Source organism: Pogona vitticeps, chromosome 6, assembly GCF_051106095.1.
Source record: "Pogona vitticeps strain Pit_001003342236 chromosome 6, PviZW2.1, whole genome shotgun sequence".
Classification (NCBI taxonomy): domain Eukaryota; kingdom Metazoa; phylum Chordata; class Lepidosauria; order Squamata; family Agamidae; genus Pogona; species Pogona vitticeps.
The window spans coordinates 25,852,671-25,868,810 of NC_135788.1; the positions used below are offsets into that span (position 1 = coordinate 25,852,671).

The following is a 16,140-nucleotide window of genomic DNA, read 5'->3' on the forward strand; positions in this document are numbered from 1 at the left end:
GGGAGTCTTGTTGGCCACTTCTCATTGCCTCGTTGCAGGGAACAGCAGCAGTTGCCATAGCCATGCCTCTTCCTTCCACACATCATTCCTAGCACTGTTCCAGCTAATGTGTGAGGGCAGTCGGTGCTCTTCAGAATTGGACTTCATGCTTCTTGTTGCTAGCCTTTTAAAAACAAGAATGGGCAACATCTGGACGTTATTGTCACCTCCCGACCCCATTAGAAACCTCCAGCTTGTTTTGCTGATCGCTCTATTGAATTGGGGGTGGGGGGGGTGAGGAGAAGCAGAAAAGAGTTTGTTTACACAGTGAGAGGCATGCTCCTCATTAAAACTGGAACTGTACTTCTAGGAGTATCTTTTTGTTTGTAAACAAGGTTTAAAGGTGTTTTTTTTCTCCCTAGTATCACAGCAGCAAATTCAGTACAACAAAGGTATGAACATGTATAACCTGCCCCACAAGTATGATATGGTGGCATCTCCTTCCAAACATGAGATTCATGGCTGGAGGAAGGAAGGAGCATAGCTCAGGAGTAAAACATGCAATGACATGCTATAGCGCCCATATTTAATCTCTAAAATCTTCAGTTAGATGCCTGAAGCCCTGCAGGGCTGTTGTCTGCCATTGTCAACAGTACTGAACCAGATGACCCACCGTGAGGCACATTATTATGGTGGAATCAAATGGTACAGATGAGCTGAATTATTGGTAGAATTCTAAAGACAGAATTCCAGGAAGGTGAACAGAAAGGATGAGGAGCATTTCCTCCCACCTGTCACAGCTAGATGGTGAGATGTTTCTTCATGATATAAAAGGTCTGTAAGCTCATTATTTATACATCATACAAAATTCTCTCTGCTGTCTGGACTAGTTTTATTCATTTATTTATAAAATAGCTTATATCCTGCCTTTAAGCTCCAGAACAGGATCACTATGCAGCTTGTATTACAATGCCATACAATAGAAAAACAAAGTCAGTAACAAGCACGGATTAAAGCAAATATTCTGCTCTTATAAAGACTTGTTCCCACAGTTCCAGAAAAGCTGGTTTATGGTTGTTCCAACACAGTTTTATCACAACCATCAAGATTCCAAACGCTAATTCATTTTCAATTGTTACATCAATAGTCAAGCTGAGCAGTAATTACAAGACTTTCACCTTGACCTGTGAACAAGTTGTTAGGTATGTTTTAGGTAGCCAGTTATATGCAGTGTGTGTGTGTGTGTGTGTGTGTGTGTGTGTGTGTGTGTGTGTGAGTGTGTGTGTGTGTGTGTGTGTGTGTGTGTGTGTATGTGTATGGATATATATGGATATATATGTGTGTGTATACACACACACACATATATATGTATATGTATATGTAGAGAGAGAGAGAGCGCAACTGGTAGTGACCCAGATCACTCAGATTTTGTAACAAAAATGATAAAACATCCAGGAAGGAGGGGTCCCGCTGATAGATCACAGAGTAACTGTCTCCAAAATGGACTAACTGCATTGATGTTAATTGCACTGCAGCAATGAGGCACTTGGCTGTTTGTATTTTCTGTAGCCTATTGTTTGGATAATTACAAATTGAGGAGGTGTGGCACAATGGGATTTGAAAAAAAGAAGACCTCCCCACTCCATAAATCCTCTTGGCTTTCTATGTGCTATCCTTTGGATAGCTGCAGACTAAACTAGTGGTGTAGCTGTGCTATAAATCCCATTCAGACTTTGTTTCTTCTTCGAAGATGATGAATAGTCATAGAAAGGGCCCCACAGAACTTGGAAACATTATTTTTTTCAACTTTTCCAATCTTTTGACTGCTGTCTTTGTACAGTAGTACTGTACCTCAGTTTGCGAACGCACCAGTTTACGTAATTTTTGGTTTATGAATCAAAATCCATAAGAAATAAAGCATGAGGGTCATGAACTAGGTCTAGGGAAGACTGAATATTTGAAAACACATAATGGCCACATTTCCAAATTCAACTGTATCTTTCTAATTATATATGTCTTAGCAGACTCTTAGCTCCTTCTCTGTAACAGGGATAAGACAATGTCTTATATGAAGTGGCTTCCTTTGAATGACAGCAAGTCTTTAGAGACTTGGGTGGAATTTTTCAGTCCCATCAACTTGACATTTCTTTGGTGAAGATATGGAGAGTTGAATTAGAGACCTTATACAGTACAGAACATATTCTGTAGCATAGAACAGTGCCCTTCTTTATGGAAATGTTAAAATGGTTAATTTACACTGAAGACTCACATGTGGATATCGTGTTTATGTAGATAGGTGCTTCTATACCATGAGTGGGCAATCACTGGACTCCAAGTGTTTTTGAATTGCAGCATAATGCCTCACTATTGGTTGGCCTGTTTTGGACCATTTGATATGTAATCCAAAGACAATTCACAGTTGCCCATTAGTGTTCTACATACTTGAAGAATGAAATAGGAATAGAAACACTCTTAAGTTGTATATGTCCAGATGATATTTAAAACTGGCTGCATAGTTCAGTGAGTTAGGTATCTGGAAGTGGAGCCAGAAGTTTGAAGTTTGATTCCCCGTTGTGCCTCCTGGGAGAAAACCCAGTCTGTGTGACCTTGGGCAAGCTACGCAGTCCAAAGACACCTCCAGAAGAAGTGACTGATAAACTACTTCTGAGTGTTCTCTGCCTGGAAAACTTTGGAAAGGGTCATCATAGGCTGAGAATTCACTTATACAGAATTGCTCAGGTAGTGTTGCTGTATGTCCCTCCAGATGCTGTGTGACTAGGCAAGGACTGAGGTGACTTGCAGCTCAGTAATTATGAGGTCATATATTTCCTGACCTTGTTCTGAACTGAGGTGTAATTTATATGGTTGTTTGCTCTCTCTTTCTCTTTCTCTTAGTCAGGCTTCAAAACCAACATTTCCTCAGTAGTTCATTGAATTATGAATTGTGTATCAGGGTGATATAGTCTGCATAGCATTAAAACTTGCATCTCTTTGGAGAATTACATAAATAATACATTCTGACCCATTATTTAATTTTTCACATCATGTCCTTTTGAGTTCTAGTAAAATACTGCAAATGTATGAGCTTATTGAACAGCACCGTGCTGTTCTTTTACTGGATCATTAATTTTCTCCTTGTAAAAAAAATAACAGCTAGATTCTATATTCTTTATACAATGCTGAAGTATAGGCAATAGTATTCTTGCACTGAAATCCTATTGCCTATAGTAGTAGGTTTTGAGTAGAATAGGCCCATTGAATCAAGGGAGCTCATGGAGGAATTGATACACCATATCCCCACAGATTCAGTAGGCCTGCTCTAGTTGTGACTTCCTATGCTAAGCAAGATGATTTCAGTCTTTGTTTTATCTGACATTTATATATATTTTTTAAAAATGAATGTAGTAGAAATTAGCAAATTGTGCAGGATAAGGACTTCCAGAGAAGCTTCATTGCTCTTTTAATTTTAAAGTTATTTTTTAACATTATATTGTTGCTGACTTTTAAAAAGTGGTATGTAAATATCATAGCCATTTTCAACTTTTATAATATTTGCCTTCGTGAATATATTAACTTTTATAATAATTTGCTTCTACATTTTGGTTGTATGGATTCAGTTACTGTATGTGCATTTATAAGTACAACTGATAACAAATTGGAAGATTAAGGGTGGTGATTTCATTATTTGATCTAGGGCAAACTGACCCAGAAATCAGAGGTCCCAATGGAAGTCCAGAGTTGCATAGTAAAAGAGAGCATGAGCTGTTTCAGCTGCTAGTCAGTGATTGCATTGAATGCTAGGTAGGTCTGAGAGGCAGAACATCTATAGTTGTTGTAATCCTGTTGCCTAGTATAGTAAGTCACACTAGAGTAGGTCCATTAAATCAGAGGGGATTTCGTGAGTCAATTCCTGCATGAACTCCATTGATTCAGATGGGCGACTAGCTGCGACTTACTGTGTTAAAGCAAGTTGGGACTAAAGTAGACCCATTTAAATCAAAGGAACCTATGGAGGAATTACTCATCAAATCCCCACTGATCCAGTGGTCCTAGTCTAGTGTGTCTCACTATTCTAAGCAACAGAATTTCAGTCACTGAATGAGAAGTCTGAAAGAAATTACGGCTGAGAGGCAGCATAAGTGTGGAATATATCTACATAAAACCAAGCTGCCGGTGAAATAGGCAGGTAAATGGTAAGCCAAGCTGGAATCTTGGTAGAACTATGAGGGGCAAAATGGCAGATGAGTGGAATAGCTTCAGGCTAGAAATAGCTGTTGAACTGGGACATAAACTGAGTCAGTACTGGGCTATAAACTATGGTGTGTGACTTTGGGCTAGTCTATTTCTATCTCTATGCTGACTGTATATAGAGATATAAATACAGTCTATCTAGAAATACAGAAATACAGTCTATACAGTCAGCAAAAACAAGACCTGGAGCTGACTGCGGTTCTGATCATCAGCTTCTCATAGCAAAATTCAAGCTTAGACTGAAGAGATTAGGAAAAACCACTGGGCCACTCAGGTATAATCTAAACCAAATCCCTTATGAATACACAGTGGAAGTAAAGAACAGATTTAAGGAACTAGATTTGGTGGACAGAGTGCCTGAAGAACTTTGGATAGAGGCTCGTAACATTGTCCAGGAGGCAGCAACGAAAACCATCCCAAAGAAAAGGAAATGCAAGAAAGCAAAGTGGCTGTCCAACGAGGCCTTAGAAATAGCAGAGAGGAGAAGGGAAGCAAAATGCAAGGGAGATAGGGAAAGTTACAGAAACTTGAATTCAGACTTCCAAAGAATAGCAAGGAGAGACAAGAGGGCCTTCTTAAATGAACAATGCAAAGAAATAGAGGAAGATAACAGAAAAGGAAAGACCAGAGATCTGTTCAGGAAAATTGGACATATTAGAGGAACATTTTGCGCAAAGATGAACATGATAAAAGACAAAAATGGGAGGGACCTAACAGAAGCAGAAGACGTCAAGAAGAGGTGGCAAGAATACACAGAGGAATTATATCAGAAAGATTTGGATATCCTGGACAACCCAGACAATGTAGTTGCTGACCTTGAGCCAGACATCCTGGAGAGCGAAGTCAAGTGGGCCTTAGAAAGCCTGGCTAACAACAAGGCCAGTGGAGGTGATGGCATTCCAGTTGAACTATTTAAAATCTTGAAAGATGATGCTGTTAAGGTGCTACATTCAATATGCCAGCAAGTTTGGAAAACTCAACAGTGGCCAGAGGATTGGAAAAGATCAGTCTACATCCCAATCCCAAAGAAAGGCAGTGCCAAAGAATGCTCCAACTACCGTACAATTGCACTCATTTCGCACGCTAGCAAGGTTATGCTCAAAATCCTCCAAGGTAGGCTTCAGCAGTATGTGGACCGAGAACTCCCAGAAGTACAAGCTGGATTCCGAAGAGGCAGAGGAACTCGAGACCAAATTGCTAACTTGCGCTGGATTATGGAGAAAGCCAGAGAGTTCCAGAAAAATATCTACTTCTGCTTCATTGACTATGCGAAAGCCTTTGACTGTGTGGACCACAGCAAACTATGGCAAGTTCTTAAAGAAATGGGAGTGCCTGACCACTTTATCTGTCTCCTGAGAAACCTATATGTGGGACAGGAAGCAACAGTTAGAACTGGTCATGGAACAACTGAGTGGTTCAAAATTGGGAAAGGAGTACGACAAGGCTGTATATTGTCCCCCAGCTTATTTAACTTATATGCAGAATACATCATGCGGAAGGCTGGACTGGAAGAAACCCAAGCCGGAATTAAGATTGCCGGAAGAAATATCAACAACCTCCGATATGCAGATGATACCACTCTGATGGCAGAAAGTGAGGAGGAATTAAAGAACCTTGTAATGAGAGTGAAAGAGGAGAGTGCAAAAAACGGTCTGAAACTCAACATCAAAAAAACTAAGATCATGGCCACTGGTCCCATCACCTCCTGGGAAATAGAAGGGGAAGATATGGAGGCAGTGTCAAATTTTATCTTCCTGGGCTCCATGATTACTTCAGATGGAGACAGCAGCCCTGAAATTAAAAGGCGCCTTCTTCTTGGGAGGAAAGCGATGACAAATCTTGACAGCATCTTGAAAAGCAGAGACATCACCTTGCCAACAAAAGTCCGAATAGTCAAAGCTATGGTTTTTCCTGTCGTGATGTATGGAAGTGAGAGCTGGACCATAAAGAAAGCAGACCGCCGAAGAATTGATGCCTTTGAATTGTGGTGCTGGAGGAGGCTCTTGAGAATCCCCTGGACTGCAAGGAGAACAAACCTATCCATTCTAAAGGAAATCAACCCTGAATGCTCACTTGAAGGACAGATCCTGAAGCTGAGGCTCCAGTACTTTGGCCATCTCATGAGAAGAAAAGAGTCCTTGGAAAAAACCTTGATGTTAGGAAGGTGTGATGGCAAGAGGAGAAGGGGACGACCAAGGATGAGATGGCTGGACAGTGTCTGCGAAGCAACCAACATGAACCTGACACAACTCCGGGAGGCAGTAGAAGACAGGAGGGCCTGGCGTGCTCTGGTCCATGGGGTCACGAAGAGTCGGACACGACTAAACGACTAAACAACAACATTTCTATCTCATGTGGCTGACATGAGAATTATAATTGGAGGGGGCAGTGAGAGACAAAACCAGGTATGCCATCTTGAGATTCTTATTATATAAATGCAAGAGAGAGCGAGAGAGAGCAAGAAAGGTATTTTATAAGATTTTTCTTATGCCTTTGAATTTATGCTGTTTTTCTTGACTTTTATAGAGCAGCCAATACAGAATAAGATGCATAGCGGGTTGACCATTTGTATCGGTATCTTCGCAGGTTTAATGGATGGTGGGTTTTTATTGCCAGGGATGATGCAGCTCAATGCTGCTTTTTCTGACATGCTTTTTGGCACATCGTTATTTCAGATGAGGAAAATCAGAACTTAGAATTTCAGAGAGCTGAATGTCATAATCTGTTACAGCTGCAGTAATCATTTCTCTTCTAATTGAGGCTCAATTGTCAAATTGTAAAGAGTCAGATGATGAGCTCATGGAAGGGCAATGGGAGAGGAATTAAGCAGAGCAAAGCAAACACTCTTAAACAATTGCTGGTTTATATGAAACTGCTAATTTGCATATTATTGAAAATAATGTCTTATCTAATGTTACTAAAGAGATTTATTGTTTCTGTGTTAAACAGTATTTATCTAGCACATCTGGAGGCATGCGTCAACTATGTGTTGGTGGTTGTTATCAAAGAAAATCTGCTAAAGATATACGTAACGGACAGGGATGCTCAATACTAGTGTTGGAAAAGATGCAAAAATTAGTGTCGTCATCCATTGTTTGGGTGTGTGGAAAACAGTATATGCTGAGCTTGTTCAAATGTGCTAATCCTACTTATTTCTCACTCACTCTAAACTGCACAAATATGTGCATAAAGTTTTGAATCTATGTCTTCCAGCCATGAAATGTTATATTTTGAGTTGATGTAGGAAGCAGATCTGTAACAGCTGGTTGCTAGCTGGCAGAGGGCAGGAACTATCTTACTGCCTTTAGTGGGAGTTGAAATGAGTCACTCTATTGTCCTTTTAAACTTTTGTTCCAGCATTTAAACTCTTACAGCTAATGAGGCATTCACCAGTGGAAAATTCTGTTCTGCTAAGCTGCTTTCTCTTGAAAGAGAGTTGCTATAACTATTTTAGTTTCACAGTTTCCTCCACCTCACAGTGCTGTGAAGATGAAAAGTATCAGGAGTTATACTCAGAGAGAAAATAGCTTGCAACTCCTTTGCAGGGTAATTGCTGTGTTTAAAAAAAGAACAATAAAAGAGAAGACACTAGAGGAAAAGAAGGAACCGTGTGGAGGAAAAAGATGAGAAAGATTAATTATGTTTTCTTTTTCCTGGCATTAATAACTGCAGCACATCCTGTGATTCTTCCCCAACCCATAGCTTGGCTTCAGCCTTCACAGTACACGTTCCTGATCACTCTGAAATGGCCAGTGTGTACTTTAATTAAAATATAAATAAATCAGGTCTCAGTACCCATGTAGTCACCGAGAAAAGCAGAATTCCATGCTATGGCAAAGTTCTGTATTCTCCTCAAGCTCAACAGTGTCCCCAGAGTTTCTGGTAATTTGGAACTCTACCAGAAAGCTGAAGAAAGAGAAATCCTGTTTATGCATCATGATATTATTCATTTTTTTCCATAATAATATTTTCTTTTCATAATTAACTTTCCAATTAATTTTATGATTTGCTCAATAGACCATGGATGTCAGAAAGGCAGGTTCCCAAAATTCCACCCAGGTGCCAGGTAACCAGCTCAGTGAGATCTTTTTTTGTTTCTGATTTGGCACCCTCTCTGTGTGAATAGGGACGTGGTGGCGCTGCGGGCTAAACTGCAGAAGCCTGTGCTGCAGGGTCAGAAGACCAAGCAGTCGTAAGATCGAATCCACGTGACAGAGTCACTTGTCCCAGCTCCCGCTAACCTAGCGGTTTGAAAGCATGCAAATGCGAGTAGATAAATAGGGACCACCACGGTGGGAAGGTAACAGCATTCCGTGTCTAAGTCACACTGGCCATGTGACCACGGAAGATTGTCTTTGGACAAAACGCTGGCTCTATGGCTTGGAAACAGGGATGAGCACTGCCCCCTAGAGTCGAACCAGACTGGACAAAAATTGTCAAAGGGAACCTTTACCTTTACCTTTGCCTGTGTGAATATTGCCTCCTCTTCTTCTTCACTTGTCTTTTCCACTCAAATAACATTTTTGTGTTGTCTGAACATTTGCATGCAGTGTTTCAGAAGGAAATATACCACTGAAACACTCCTCTTTTGGAAGACTGCATGGCAGCTATGCTACACACTGCATTCACAGGATTACACAAGGTTGCCCCCCCTTTTTAAAAAAAGTGCTGTTTTCTGAGCTTTAAGCAAATAAAACCGAAGACTGTCTTATTTTCTTCCTGGGCCTGTAGTAACAGAGGGATTCTTTCCAAATGGTTAGATTTTGAAACAGAGATTGTATGGCCTTCTGTTCCCCCCCCCCTCAGTTTGGGCACTTGGGCCCAAATGGGTTCACCGCCACTGATCTAGAAGTACACTACATATCTATCAGTTAAGGCAGATAATTAAGAGAACATCTGACATATCCATGGATAAAATTTTGGTACGCCTTTCTTTGATGAGTTGGATCCAGAACTGAATACGGAACTAGATTGTTTTGTGGTACTGCTAAGTGAAAGTGCCTTTGTTAATTGGAACCTATAGCTTCATATCTTTCTTACTCTATGGCTACATCTTTTGTGGAAGTGGTAATAATTATAGCCTGTTGATTCAGGTTGGTGCTGCTCACAAAAAAGGTACAAAGTAAGATACAGTGGTGCCCCGCTTGACAATGATAATGCATTCCAGCAAAATCGCTGTATAGCGAAATCATCATCAAACGAAAAAAAAAACCCAACTGAAATGCATTGAAAACTGCTCAATGCGTTCCAATGGGGGAAATACCTGCTTGTCCAGCGAAGATCCTCCATGGGGAAGCCATTTTGCATCGCTGTCTTCCGGAAATAGGTCCGGAAAACAGTGGGGAGCCATTTTGAGAACCACCGATCAGCTGTTTTAAAATCATGGTTAAGCTAAAAATTGGTTCCTGAAGCAGGGAACCGATCGTCATAAAGTGAAAAGTCCCATTGGAATCATAGCGATTGTAAAAAACTCATCAAGCGATTTCAGCGTCAAGTGGGGTAATCGTCAAGCGGGGGCACCACTGTATTGCCCACCATTGTGTTTTGTTTTTCTGCAGCTGCTTTTATATATAATCTATTTATTTTGGCAAGGATCATGTGTGGAACATGGACTGTCTCAGTTAATTTTTCAGTGGTGATAGGTTATGTATAATTAAAACAGATCTTCCTGGGCTATGCAGTGAAATAAACATATTGTTTGTCTTCTGTATTTCTGGAGAAGGGGTACAGTGTATAGTGAAGGTTGTGAAGATTTATTGAGAAAATAATTAAACGATGGGGAAATATTTCATTTATTTATTAATTTTATTTAAAATACTTTTATTCGTCCTTTCTCCTTGAAAAGGATCCAAAGCAGCTTACAACAATGAAAGACAATATTTAAAGTTGAAATCAATGAATATACAATGGTGGTTAACATCATTAAAAGACAATATTTAAAACTATGACCAGTGAAAAAGGAGGCATCTTATATCATTAATAGGCAATATTAAGGCAATATTAAGTATACTTTTTTTAAAAAAAAGTCATTCTGAGAAATGGAAAACACAAAAATGGAAAACACAATACTGAAAATCCAGTCAAAGCAATAATGCATAACAATCTGTCTTAAAATCACGCACAGGTAGCTTGTTACTGAGGGAAGGCTTGCTTCAAGAGAAAGATCTTTGCCTGCTTGTGGAAGGACAACAGAGATGGGGCCAGCCTGGCCTCTTGTGGGAGGGAGTTCTAAAGTCTGTAACCAGCCTCAGTCAGCAATCGATGCTGCATCTTGGACTCATTGAAGTTTGCTGACTCTTTCCATTGGCAGCCCCCCATTGAGTGCATTATAGTAATCGAGCCAGGAAGTAACTAGGGTGTATATCACAGTGGCCAGACCAAATCTCTCAAGAAATGGATGTAGCCGGCGTACTAGTTTTAATTGTAGAAATAAACTCCTGGCTACCGCTGAGACCTGGGCATGTCCAGGGCTGGATCCAGGAGCACCCCCACACTGCACACCTGTTTTTTCAATAGGAGTATAATCCCATCCAGTACCGGTTGCATCCCTACTCCTTGATCTGCCTTTTGACTGACCAGGAGCACCTCTGTCTTTTCTGGATGAAGTTTTGATTTATTCACTGTCACCCAGTCCATTACTGATACCAAACAATGATCTAGAGCCAAAGTAGCTTGATCAGATTTAAGTGGCAAGAAGCGGTAGAGTTGGGTGTCATCTGCATACTGATGACACCAAACCCCAAAACACTAGATTGCTCAGATCTGGGGCTTGGGAAGCCATCCTGAGATAAGTTCACAGATTGGTCTGTGTGTGTGTGTGTGTGTGTGTGTGTGGAATTAACTCTGTTTCTGTGCTATATGGGAGAGTAGCAGTGGTGGGAATATTGGGCTCATTAATTTCTTCCCTCCAGGAACAGTTGTGCTTCTCCTCAGATGAAATCATCATCGATGAATGTTTTAATTTGGTTCAGCAGTATGACTTTTCTTCCTGATTGCAATTCATCACCTCCCAAGGAGCTATGATAAAACTGGCAGTAGGGCTGGGGTTGAGACTATCCGGTTTTTTTTCTCATTGAAACCTAGTTTGAAGGGAAGCATGTATTAGGAGGCTTGGGATTCTCCAACGTAACCTCCCCTGCCATATAAACTGAGGGTTCCTCTTGAGCTTTGCCCTCATGAAGCCATGGTTCTATCACAGCACATAGTCATCAGACATATGCCCTCAGTTTTAACATTCTGATGTTTATTTTTAAAGTAATATTTTTCCGCATGCCTGGGGATTTGTCTGTATCTATTGAGCGGCTGTATGGATTGGCGCAGGGCCAGTCATTTTGCTTTTAGAGAAAAAAATAGTTATGCGTGCAAACTGCTAAGCTTTCAGATTTCAGAGTTTCAGATTTGCGTTGTAGTCATCCACACATTTATCTGGGAATCATCTCCACTGAACTCATAAGATGCCTGTTTGACATTAGCAAAGTATGAAGTTGCAGTAGCAAAACAACACAGGATCTCTGTCAGGTGGGGATCCTCATGACGGGTAGGTGACCTTATGCCTGTAAAAAGAAATCCTGGATTCTCCTTTGTGCAGGCTCTGTAAAAGTCAAACATGTCACATTGTGGATATTGCACAAGCAGTTTGACCAAAAAGGATCCAAATGCACTCCTAAGTTTGTATTGCTGGAGTCATTTGTTGTTGTTCTTTTGTTCTGATCCAACTTGATCCTTTTTATGTTCTTGAATGACTTTTTTAAAAGTGTATCTATGTGTATGCAAGAGAGTATCTATAAAATAAAACAGACCAAATAGCCTTGACAGACTTCCTGTTACAGAAGCCATGCCAAGTTACAATTTCCTATTGTTGTTTTAAGTAGGTAGCTTAAAAAAAAAAGAACACAGTGTTTTAATACATCAGTATTTATTTAGGAATATGATGTAATTATTTCCAAAGTGATAGCAATGATGAAATGGACAGTGTACACACAAAAAATTATGCCATGATAAAACTGGTCAGGCTTTAGCACAGCCCCCAAATCTGCTATTTACAATGTAAATGAAATCCACAATAGACATTTTATATGGTATATTTTTACTTTATGTTTAGAAACTCCATTGCACAAATAGTTTTTTAAACCACATGAAATCTTTCAGAGTAAATTGATGGTCAGAGTAGAAAGGATAGGAGTTATGTGAAGTCATATCTTGAGATTCTTCTGCAAATAGTTTCTCAATGTAGGAAGGGAATTTGGATCAAAATCTAGCTTTTCCTTCCACCTACATTCTCAATCCAAATGTCTCCCCACCTGCTGTTGCAAGGGCAAAATAATACAAGTGCAATACAAATGCCTGTACCTGCCATCTACACTTAATAATGCCAGAGATAGGGAAATTGAATTCTGGCTGCAGCATAAGGGGAAATGTTACAGCGCGTTTTTCAGTCTCAGTCCAAATTACTCTCTTGATGGTCTACAACAGAACAAAAGTAACATTCTTGCACATCTCTTATCACATCTAATTTAGTTCTTAGAATAATAGAAAAATATGGACCAACCTGTAAGTAAATTGCAAGTATAAAATTTATTTTGCACAATTTAGCCAGTGGATGGGCAGACTTCAGGCTTGATTGATTGTCTTTTCATTCCAACAACTTTTTGAACCTCTAATATTTTGAACCGCAACTCCCATCCAGTTCATCTAATGGTAAGAAATCATAGCTGCTGGTTGAAAACATCTGGAAGGCATCAGATTGAAGAAGGCTATAGGACAACCCTGAAATCCACCATTCAGATGCAAAACCATGATACAAAGGGCTTTGAATGCACATGGCATCAAAAATATGACTGAAAACATGATTTTTTTGCAAACCCTACGTAAGGACCTGACTGTTCCTGAACACATACTTAGCCCAAGAATTTGCTTTCATGACTTAAAAATATCTTACAGTCCTTTCATATAAAAACTATGCCTAATTATTGCCACCACTGTACATTTTCCTAGTTTCAGCCATGTAATTTGGGGATGGGACATGCTTTTATCAAATTGTTGGGAAACGAGGTCTTGTCAATCTACAGCAAATCATCTGAGCATCTATCAGTAGATCTGAGTCTGCCTTCTAGCTACCTTATATGAACCCACGGAAGTACTAATGGTAAAAAAATCACCATTTGTGAGAGAGGCATATACATTTTTAAAAAGTGAATCTTTTGTCCATGCTAACACTAATCTTATAATTAGAACTGGAAAAGTATGGACTGACAATGTGTTGACATATCTTTTTTCTGTGGTTATTTCACTGAAAATATTAAAGGTATTCTTTCTATTTAGTTTTCTCTCGTTATTAGCATTTTAATTTTAATTTATTCATACAGTTTCCTACAATGATAGAGAACATAAATGATGTTAATTGCACAAAATGTGTTGAACAGCTGAAAGAAGAGCTAATTTAAATTTCTAAAAGTATCTTCACATTTCGTCTTTCACTTGAAATTATTAACCAGTTACAAATTCATGGCTAGCACTGCACTTAAAAGGATCAAGATAAGAAGGATATAAAAGGAAAGAACGATGCTAGCTTGCAACATGCTGTGGCAAAAATACGTGTCTATTGTGATTATTCTTAATTGGTTCAGGCATAGATGCTTTCCTTTTCAATTCCATATTATTGTGTCACATTCAAGTGCCAGTTTGCATGAATTCTTCTAAGTATGGGTAACTTGGTAGTTCTTCACTGTATTAAGTATCCTGTGAAATTTTCATACAAGTTGCTTCATTTTGTCTTGAAGTGCTAAAGAATCATGAAGTAACCAAGATTGCAGTTGCCAAATGTGGCAGTTGTTCATGAGTGGAATATGCATGTACTGTATGCATTCTGTCCAATTATAAGGTGGGTCTTCAGCTGTCGGGAGAAGGATAAAGGAATGGGCCAACCTAATCTTCCGAGGGAGACCATTCTACAATCTGGGAGCTGTGACAGAGAAGGCTGTCTCTGGTGTCCCCATCAAGCATGCCGGTGATGGCAGTGGGATGGAGAAGAGAGCCTCCTCTGAGGATCTTAAGAGCCAAGAAGGATCGTAAGGGGAGATACGGACCTTCAAATGCCCTGGACCCAAGCCAGACCTAGGTAGTTTGTTGCTGAGTCTGGGCTGCAGTATTTGTATAGGAAATACTGCACATATATCAGAAGCATTGCAGTCAGTGACACTAGCGATGCTTAAATTTTGTGCTGGAGTGTTTGCCTTTCAATCCTGTCTCAGTTGACTTCTAAAATAAGTATTGGGTGTGTTGTTGTAAGTGATTGCTATTTGCCTGCTGTCTGTTTTCCCTAGGATCTGGGAGCCTGCCACTTTCTGTTTCCAGTGATGACCCATGATGGTTCTCCAGCTTATATTTCTGGTATCTTTCTTATCAAGCCAATGTAGCATGCCATATGCTGTGTTATATTTAATCACTCTATTTTTCTATACTCAGAAGCTCTCTATTTCTAGATTTATTTGGAGGCTGAACTACTGTAATGTGCTTTATATAGAAAACATTAAACGAAAGCTTAGAACTTCACTTAGCACAGATCGGTGGCAGTTGGGTGGCTGATTCATGTGATACTTCGGCTGCAGCTGCCGTACCATTTGTCAGTGGATTTTTAAATTCAGTTTGAAGTGCTGGCTTAAACCTTTAAAGTCTTTAACTGGCTGAAGCTAAGTTACTTGAAGGACCACTTTTACCTGTATTGGCCTGTTGCTATGCTGAGATCATCAGTGGAGATCCTTCTCCTTTGCCCACTAGGCTGAAATCCTGTTTGTCTTCATGTAAAGTAAACTTACAACAGCATAAGCATGCTGCCCATTACACCCAGGCGGTCCAGATTTTGCAGTTAGATTGCACAGTTGGCTACACAACCCCAGTTTCTCATATTGAGTGGCACACATGTGGAAGGGTTTTGTGAGTGGCATTTCCGCCCTGCCATGCTTTCCCCTAATGTTGCCACAGCTTTGCATTCCCCATGTGCAACTGTGCAACAGTATTATAGCCACAGTTTCATTTATTTTTCCTTTTAAAAAAAAAGTCAAACAACTATAGAACTGCTCATTCCCTATAGTTTGGTCCAGTGAGAAAAATCTCAAAATGGGGGGGTGGGTGGGGAGTAGCACAGTGACAAAGCTGAAGTACAAGAAAGCAGAAGGAAGGGTTGATTGCTCCATCATGATTTTAACCCAGAACATCTAACCTTGAATGCAATAATTTTTACTGTTGTTGTTGGGTTTTTTTTCCAGTCTTGCCCGCCCTAAGAAAAATGGTTATATATGCATTGCCCTCCTCCCACAATGAAGAGCATGCTTCACCAAAAAGAAGCCAGAAATGGGAAAAGTTTGTAGGAAAAGTTAAGTTAATAGTGAGTTCATACCACAACAGATATTGAGCTTATTAACAGTTAATTAAATGGTTTACCCCTTTTTGATAAATTTGCTGTCTCTGGTCCCTGCTAATTTAGAAATAAAACAATTCCTACAACTGAACTAGAAATACAGTCCATTTCAACAAAGAGAGGAAGACGGTGACCTATTCACCTGTTCAGGCTGCTTTCCTGGTGGTAACTGTTAATGAGCAGCTTTCTGCCCCTTCCATTCTTTTCTTTATTATCATTCATTATCTTTTAATTCTAACATGGACTGGACAGTCTTTCAGACAGAGGAAGTAAAGTGCAGCCCTCCAGAGACTGTTGGATTGCAATTCTCAGCATTTCTAACTTCAGGCTGTGTTGGGTAGGGATGATGAGAGCTGCCATCCAGCAACGACTGGAGGGCTTCATTTTGCCCAGATGTAAAACAAAGGATGTCTTCAAACAGAGGTTTGTCCTCTTGACAGCTATTCAAACACAGGAGTATCATTCAGGAAATAGGATACGTGGTCACCATAGCA

General features: G+C 39.9%; 1 protein-coding gene across 14 annotated transcripts in view; it reads left to right on the forward strand.

Moving 5' to 3' along the window:
* The window catches only part of PPP1R9A (protein phosphatase 1 regulatory subunit 9A), a 162,061-nt gene that overhangs the window by 4,965 nt on the left and 140,956 nt on the right, over positions 1–16,140 (forward strand). The window lies entirely within an intron of this gene.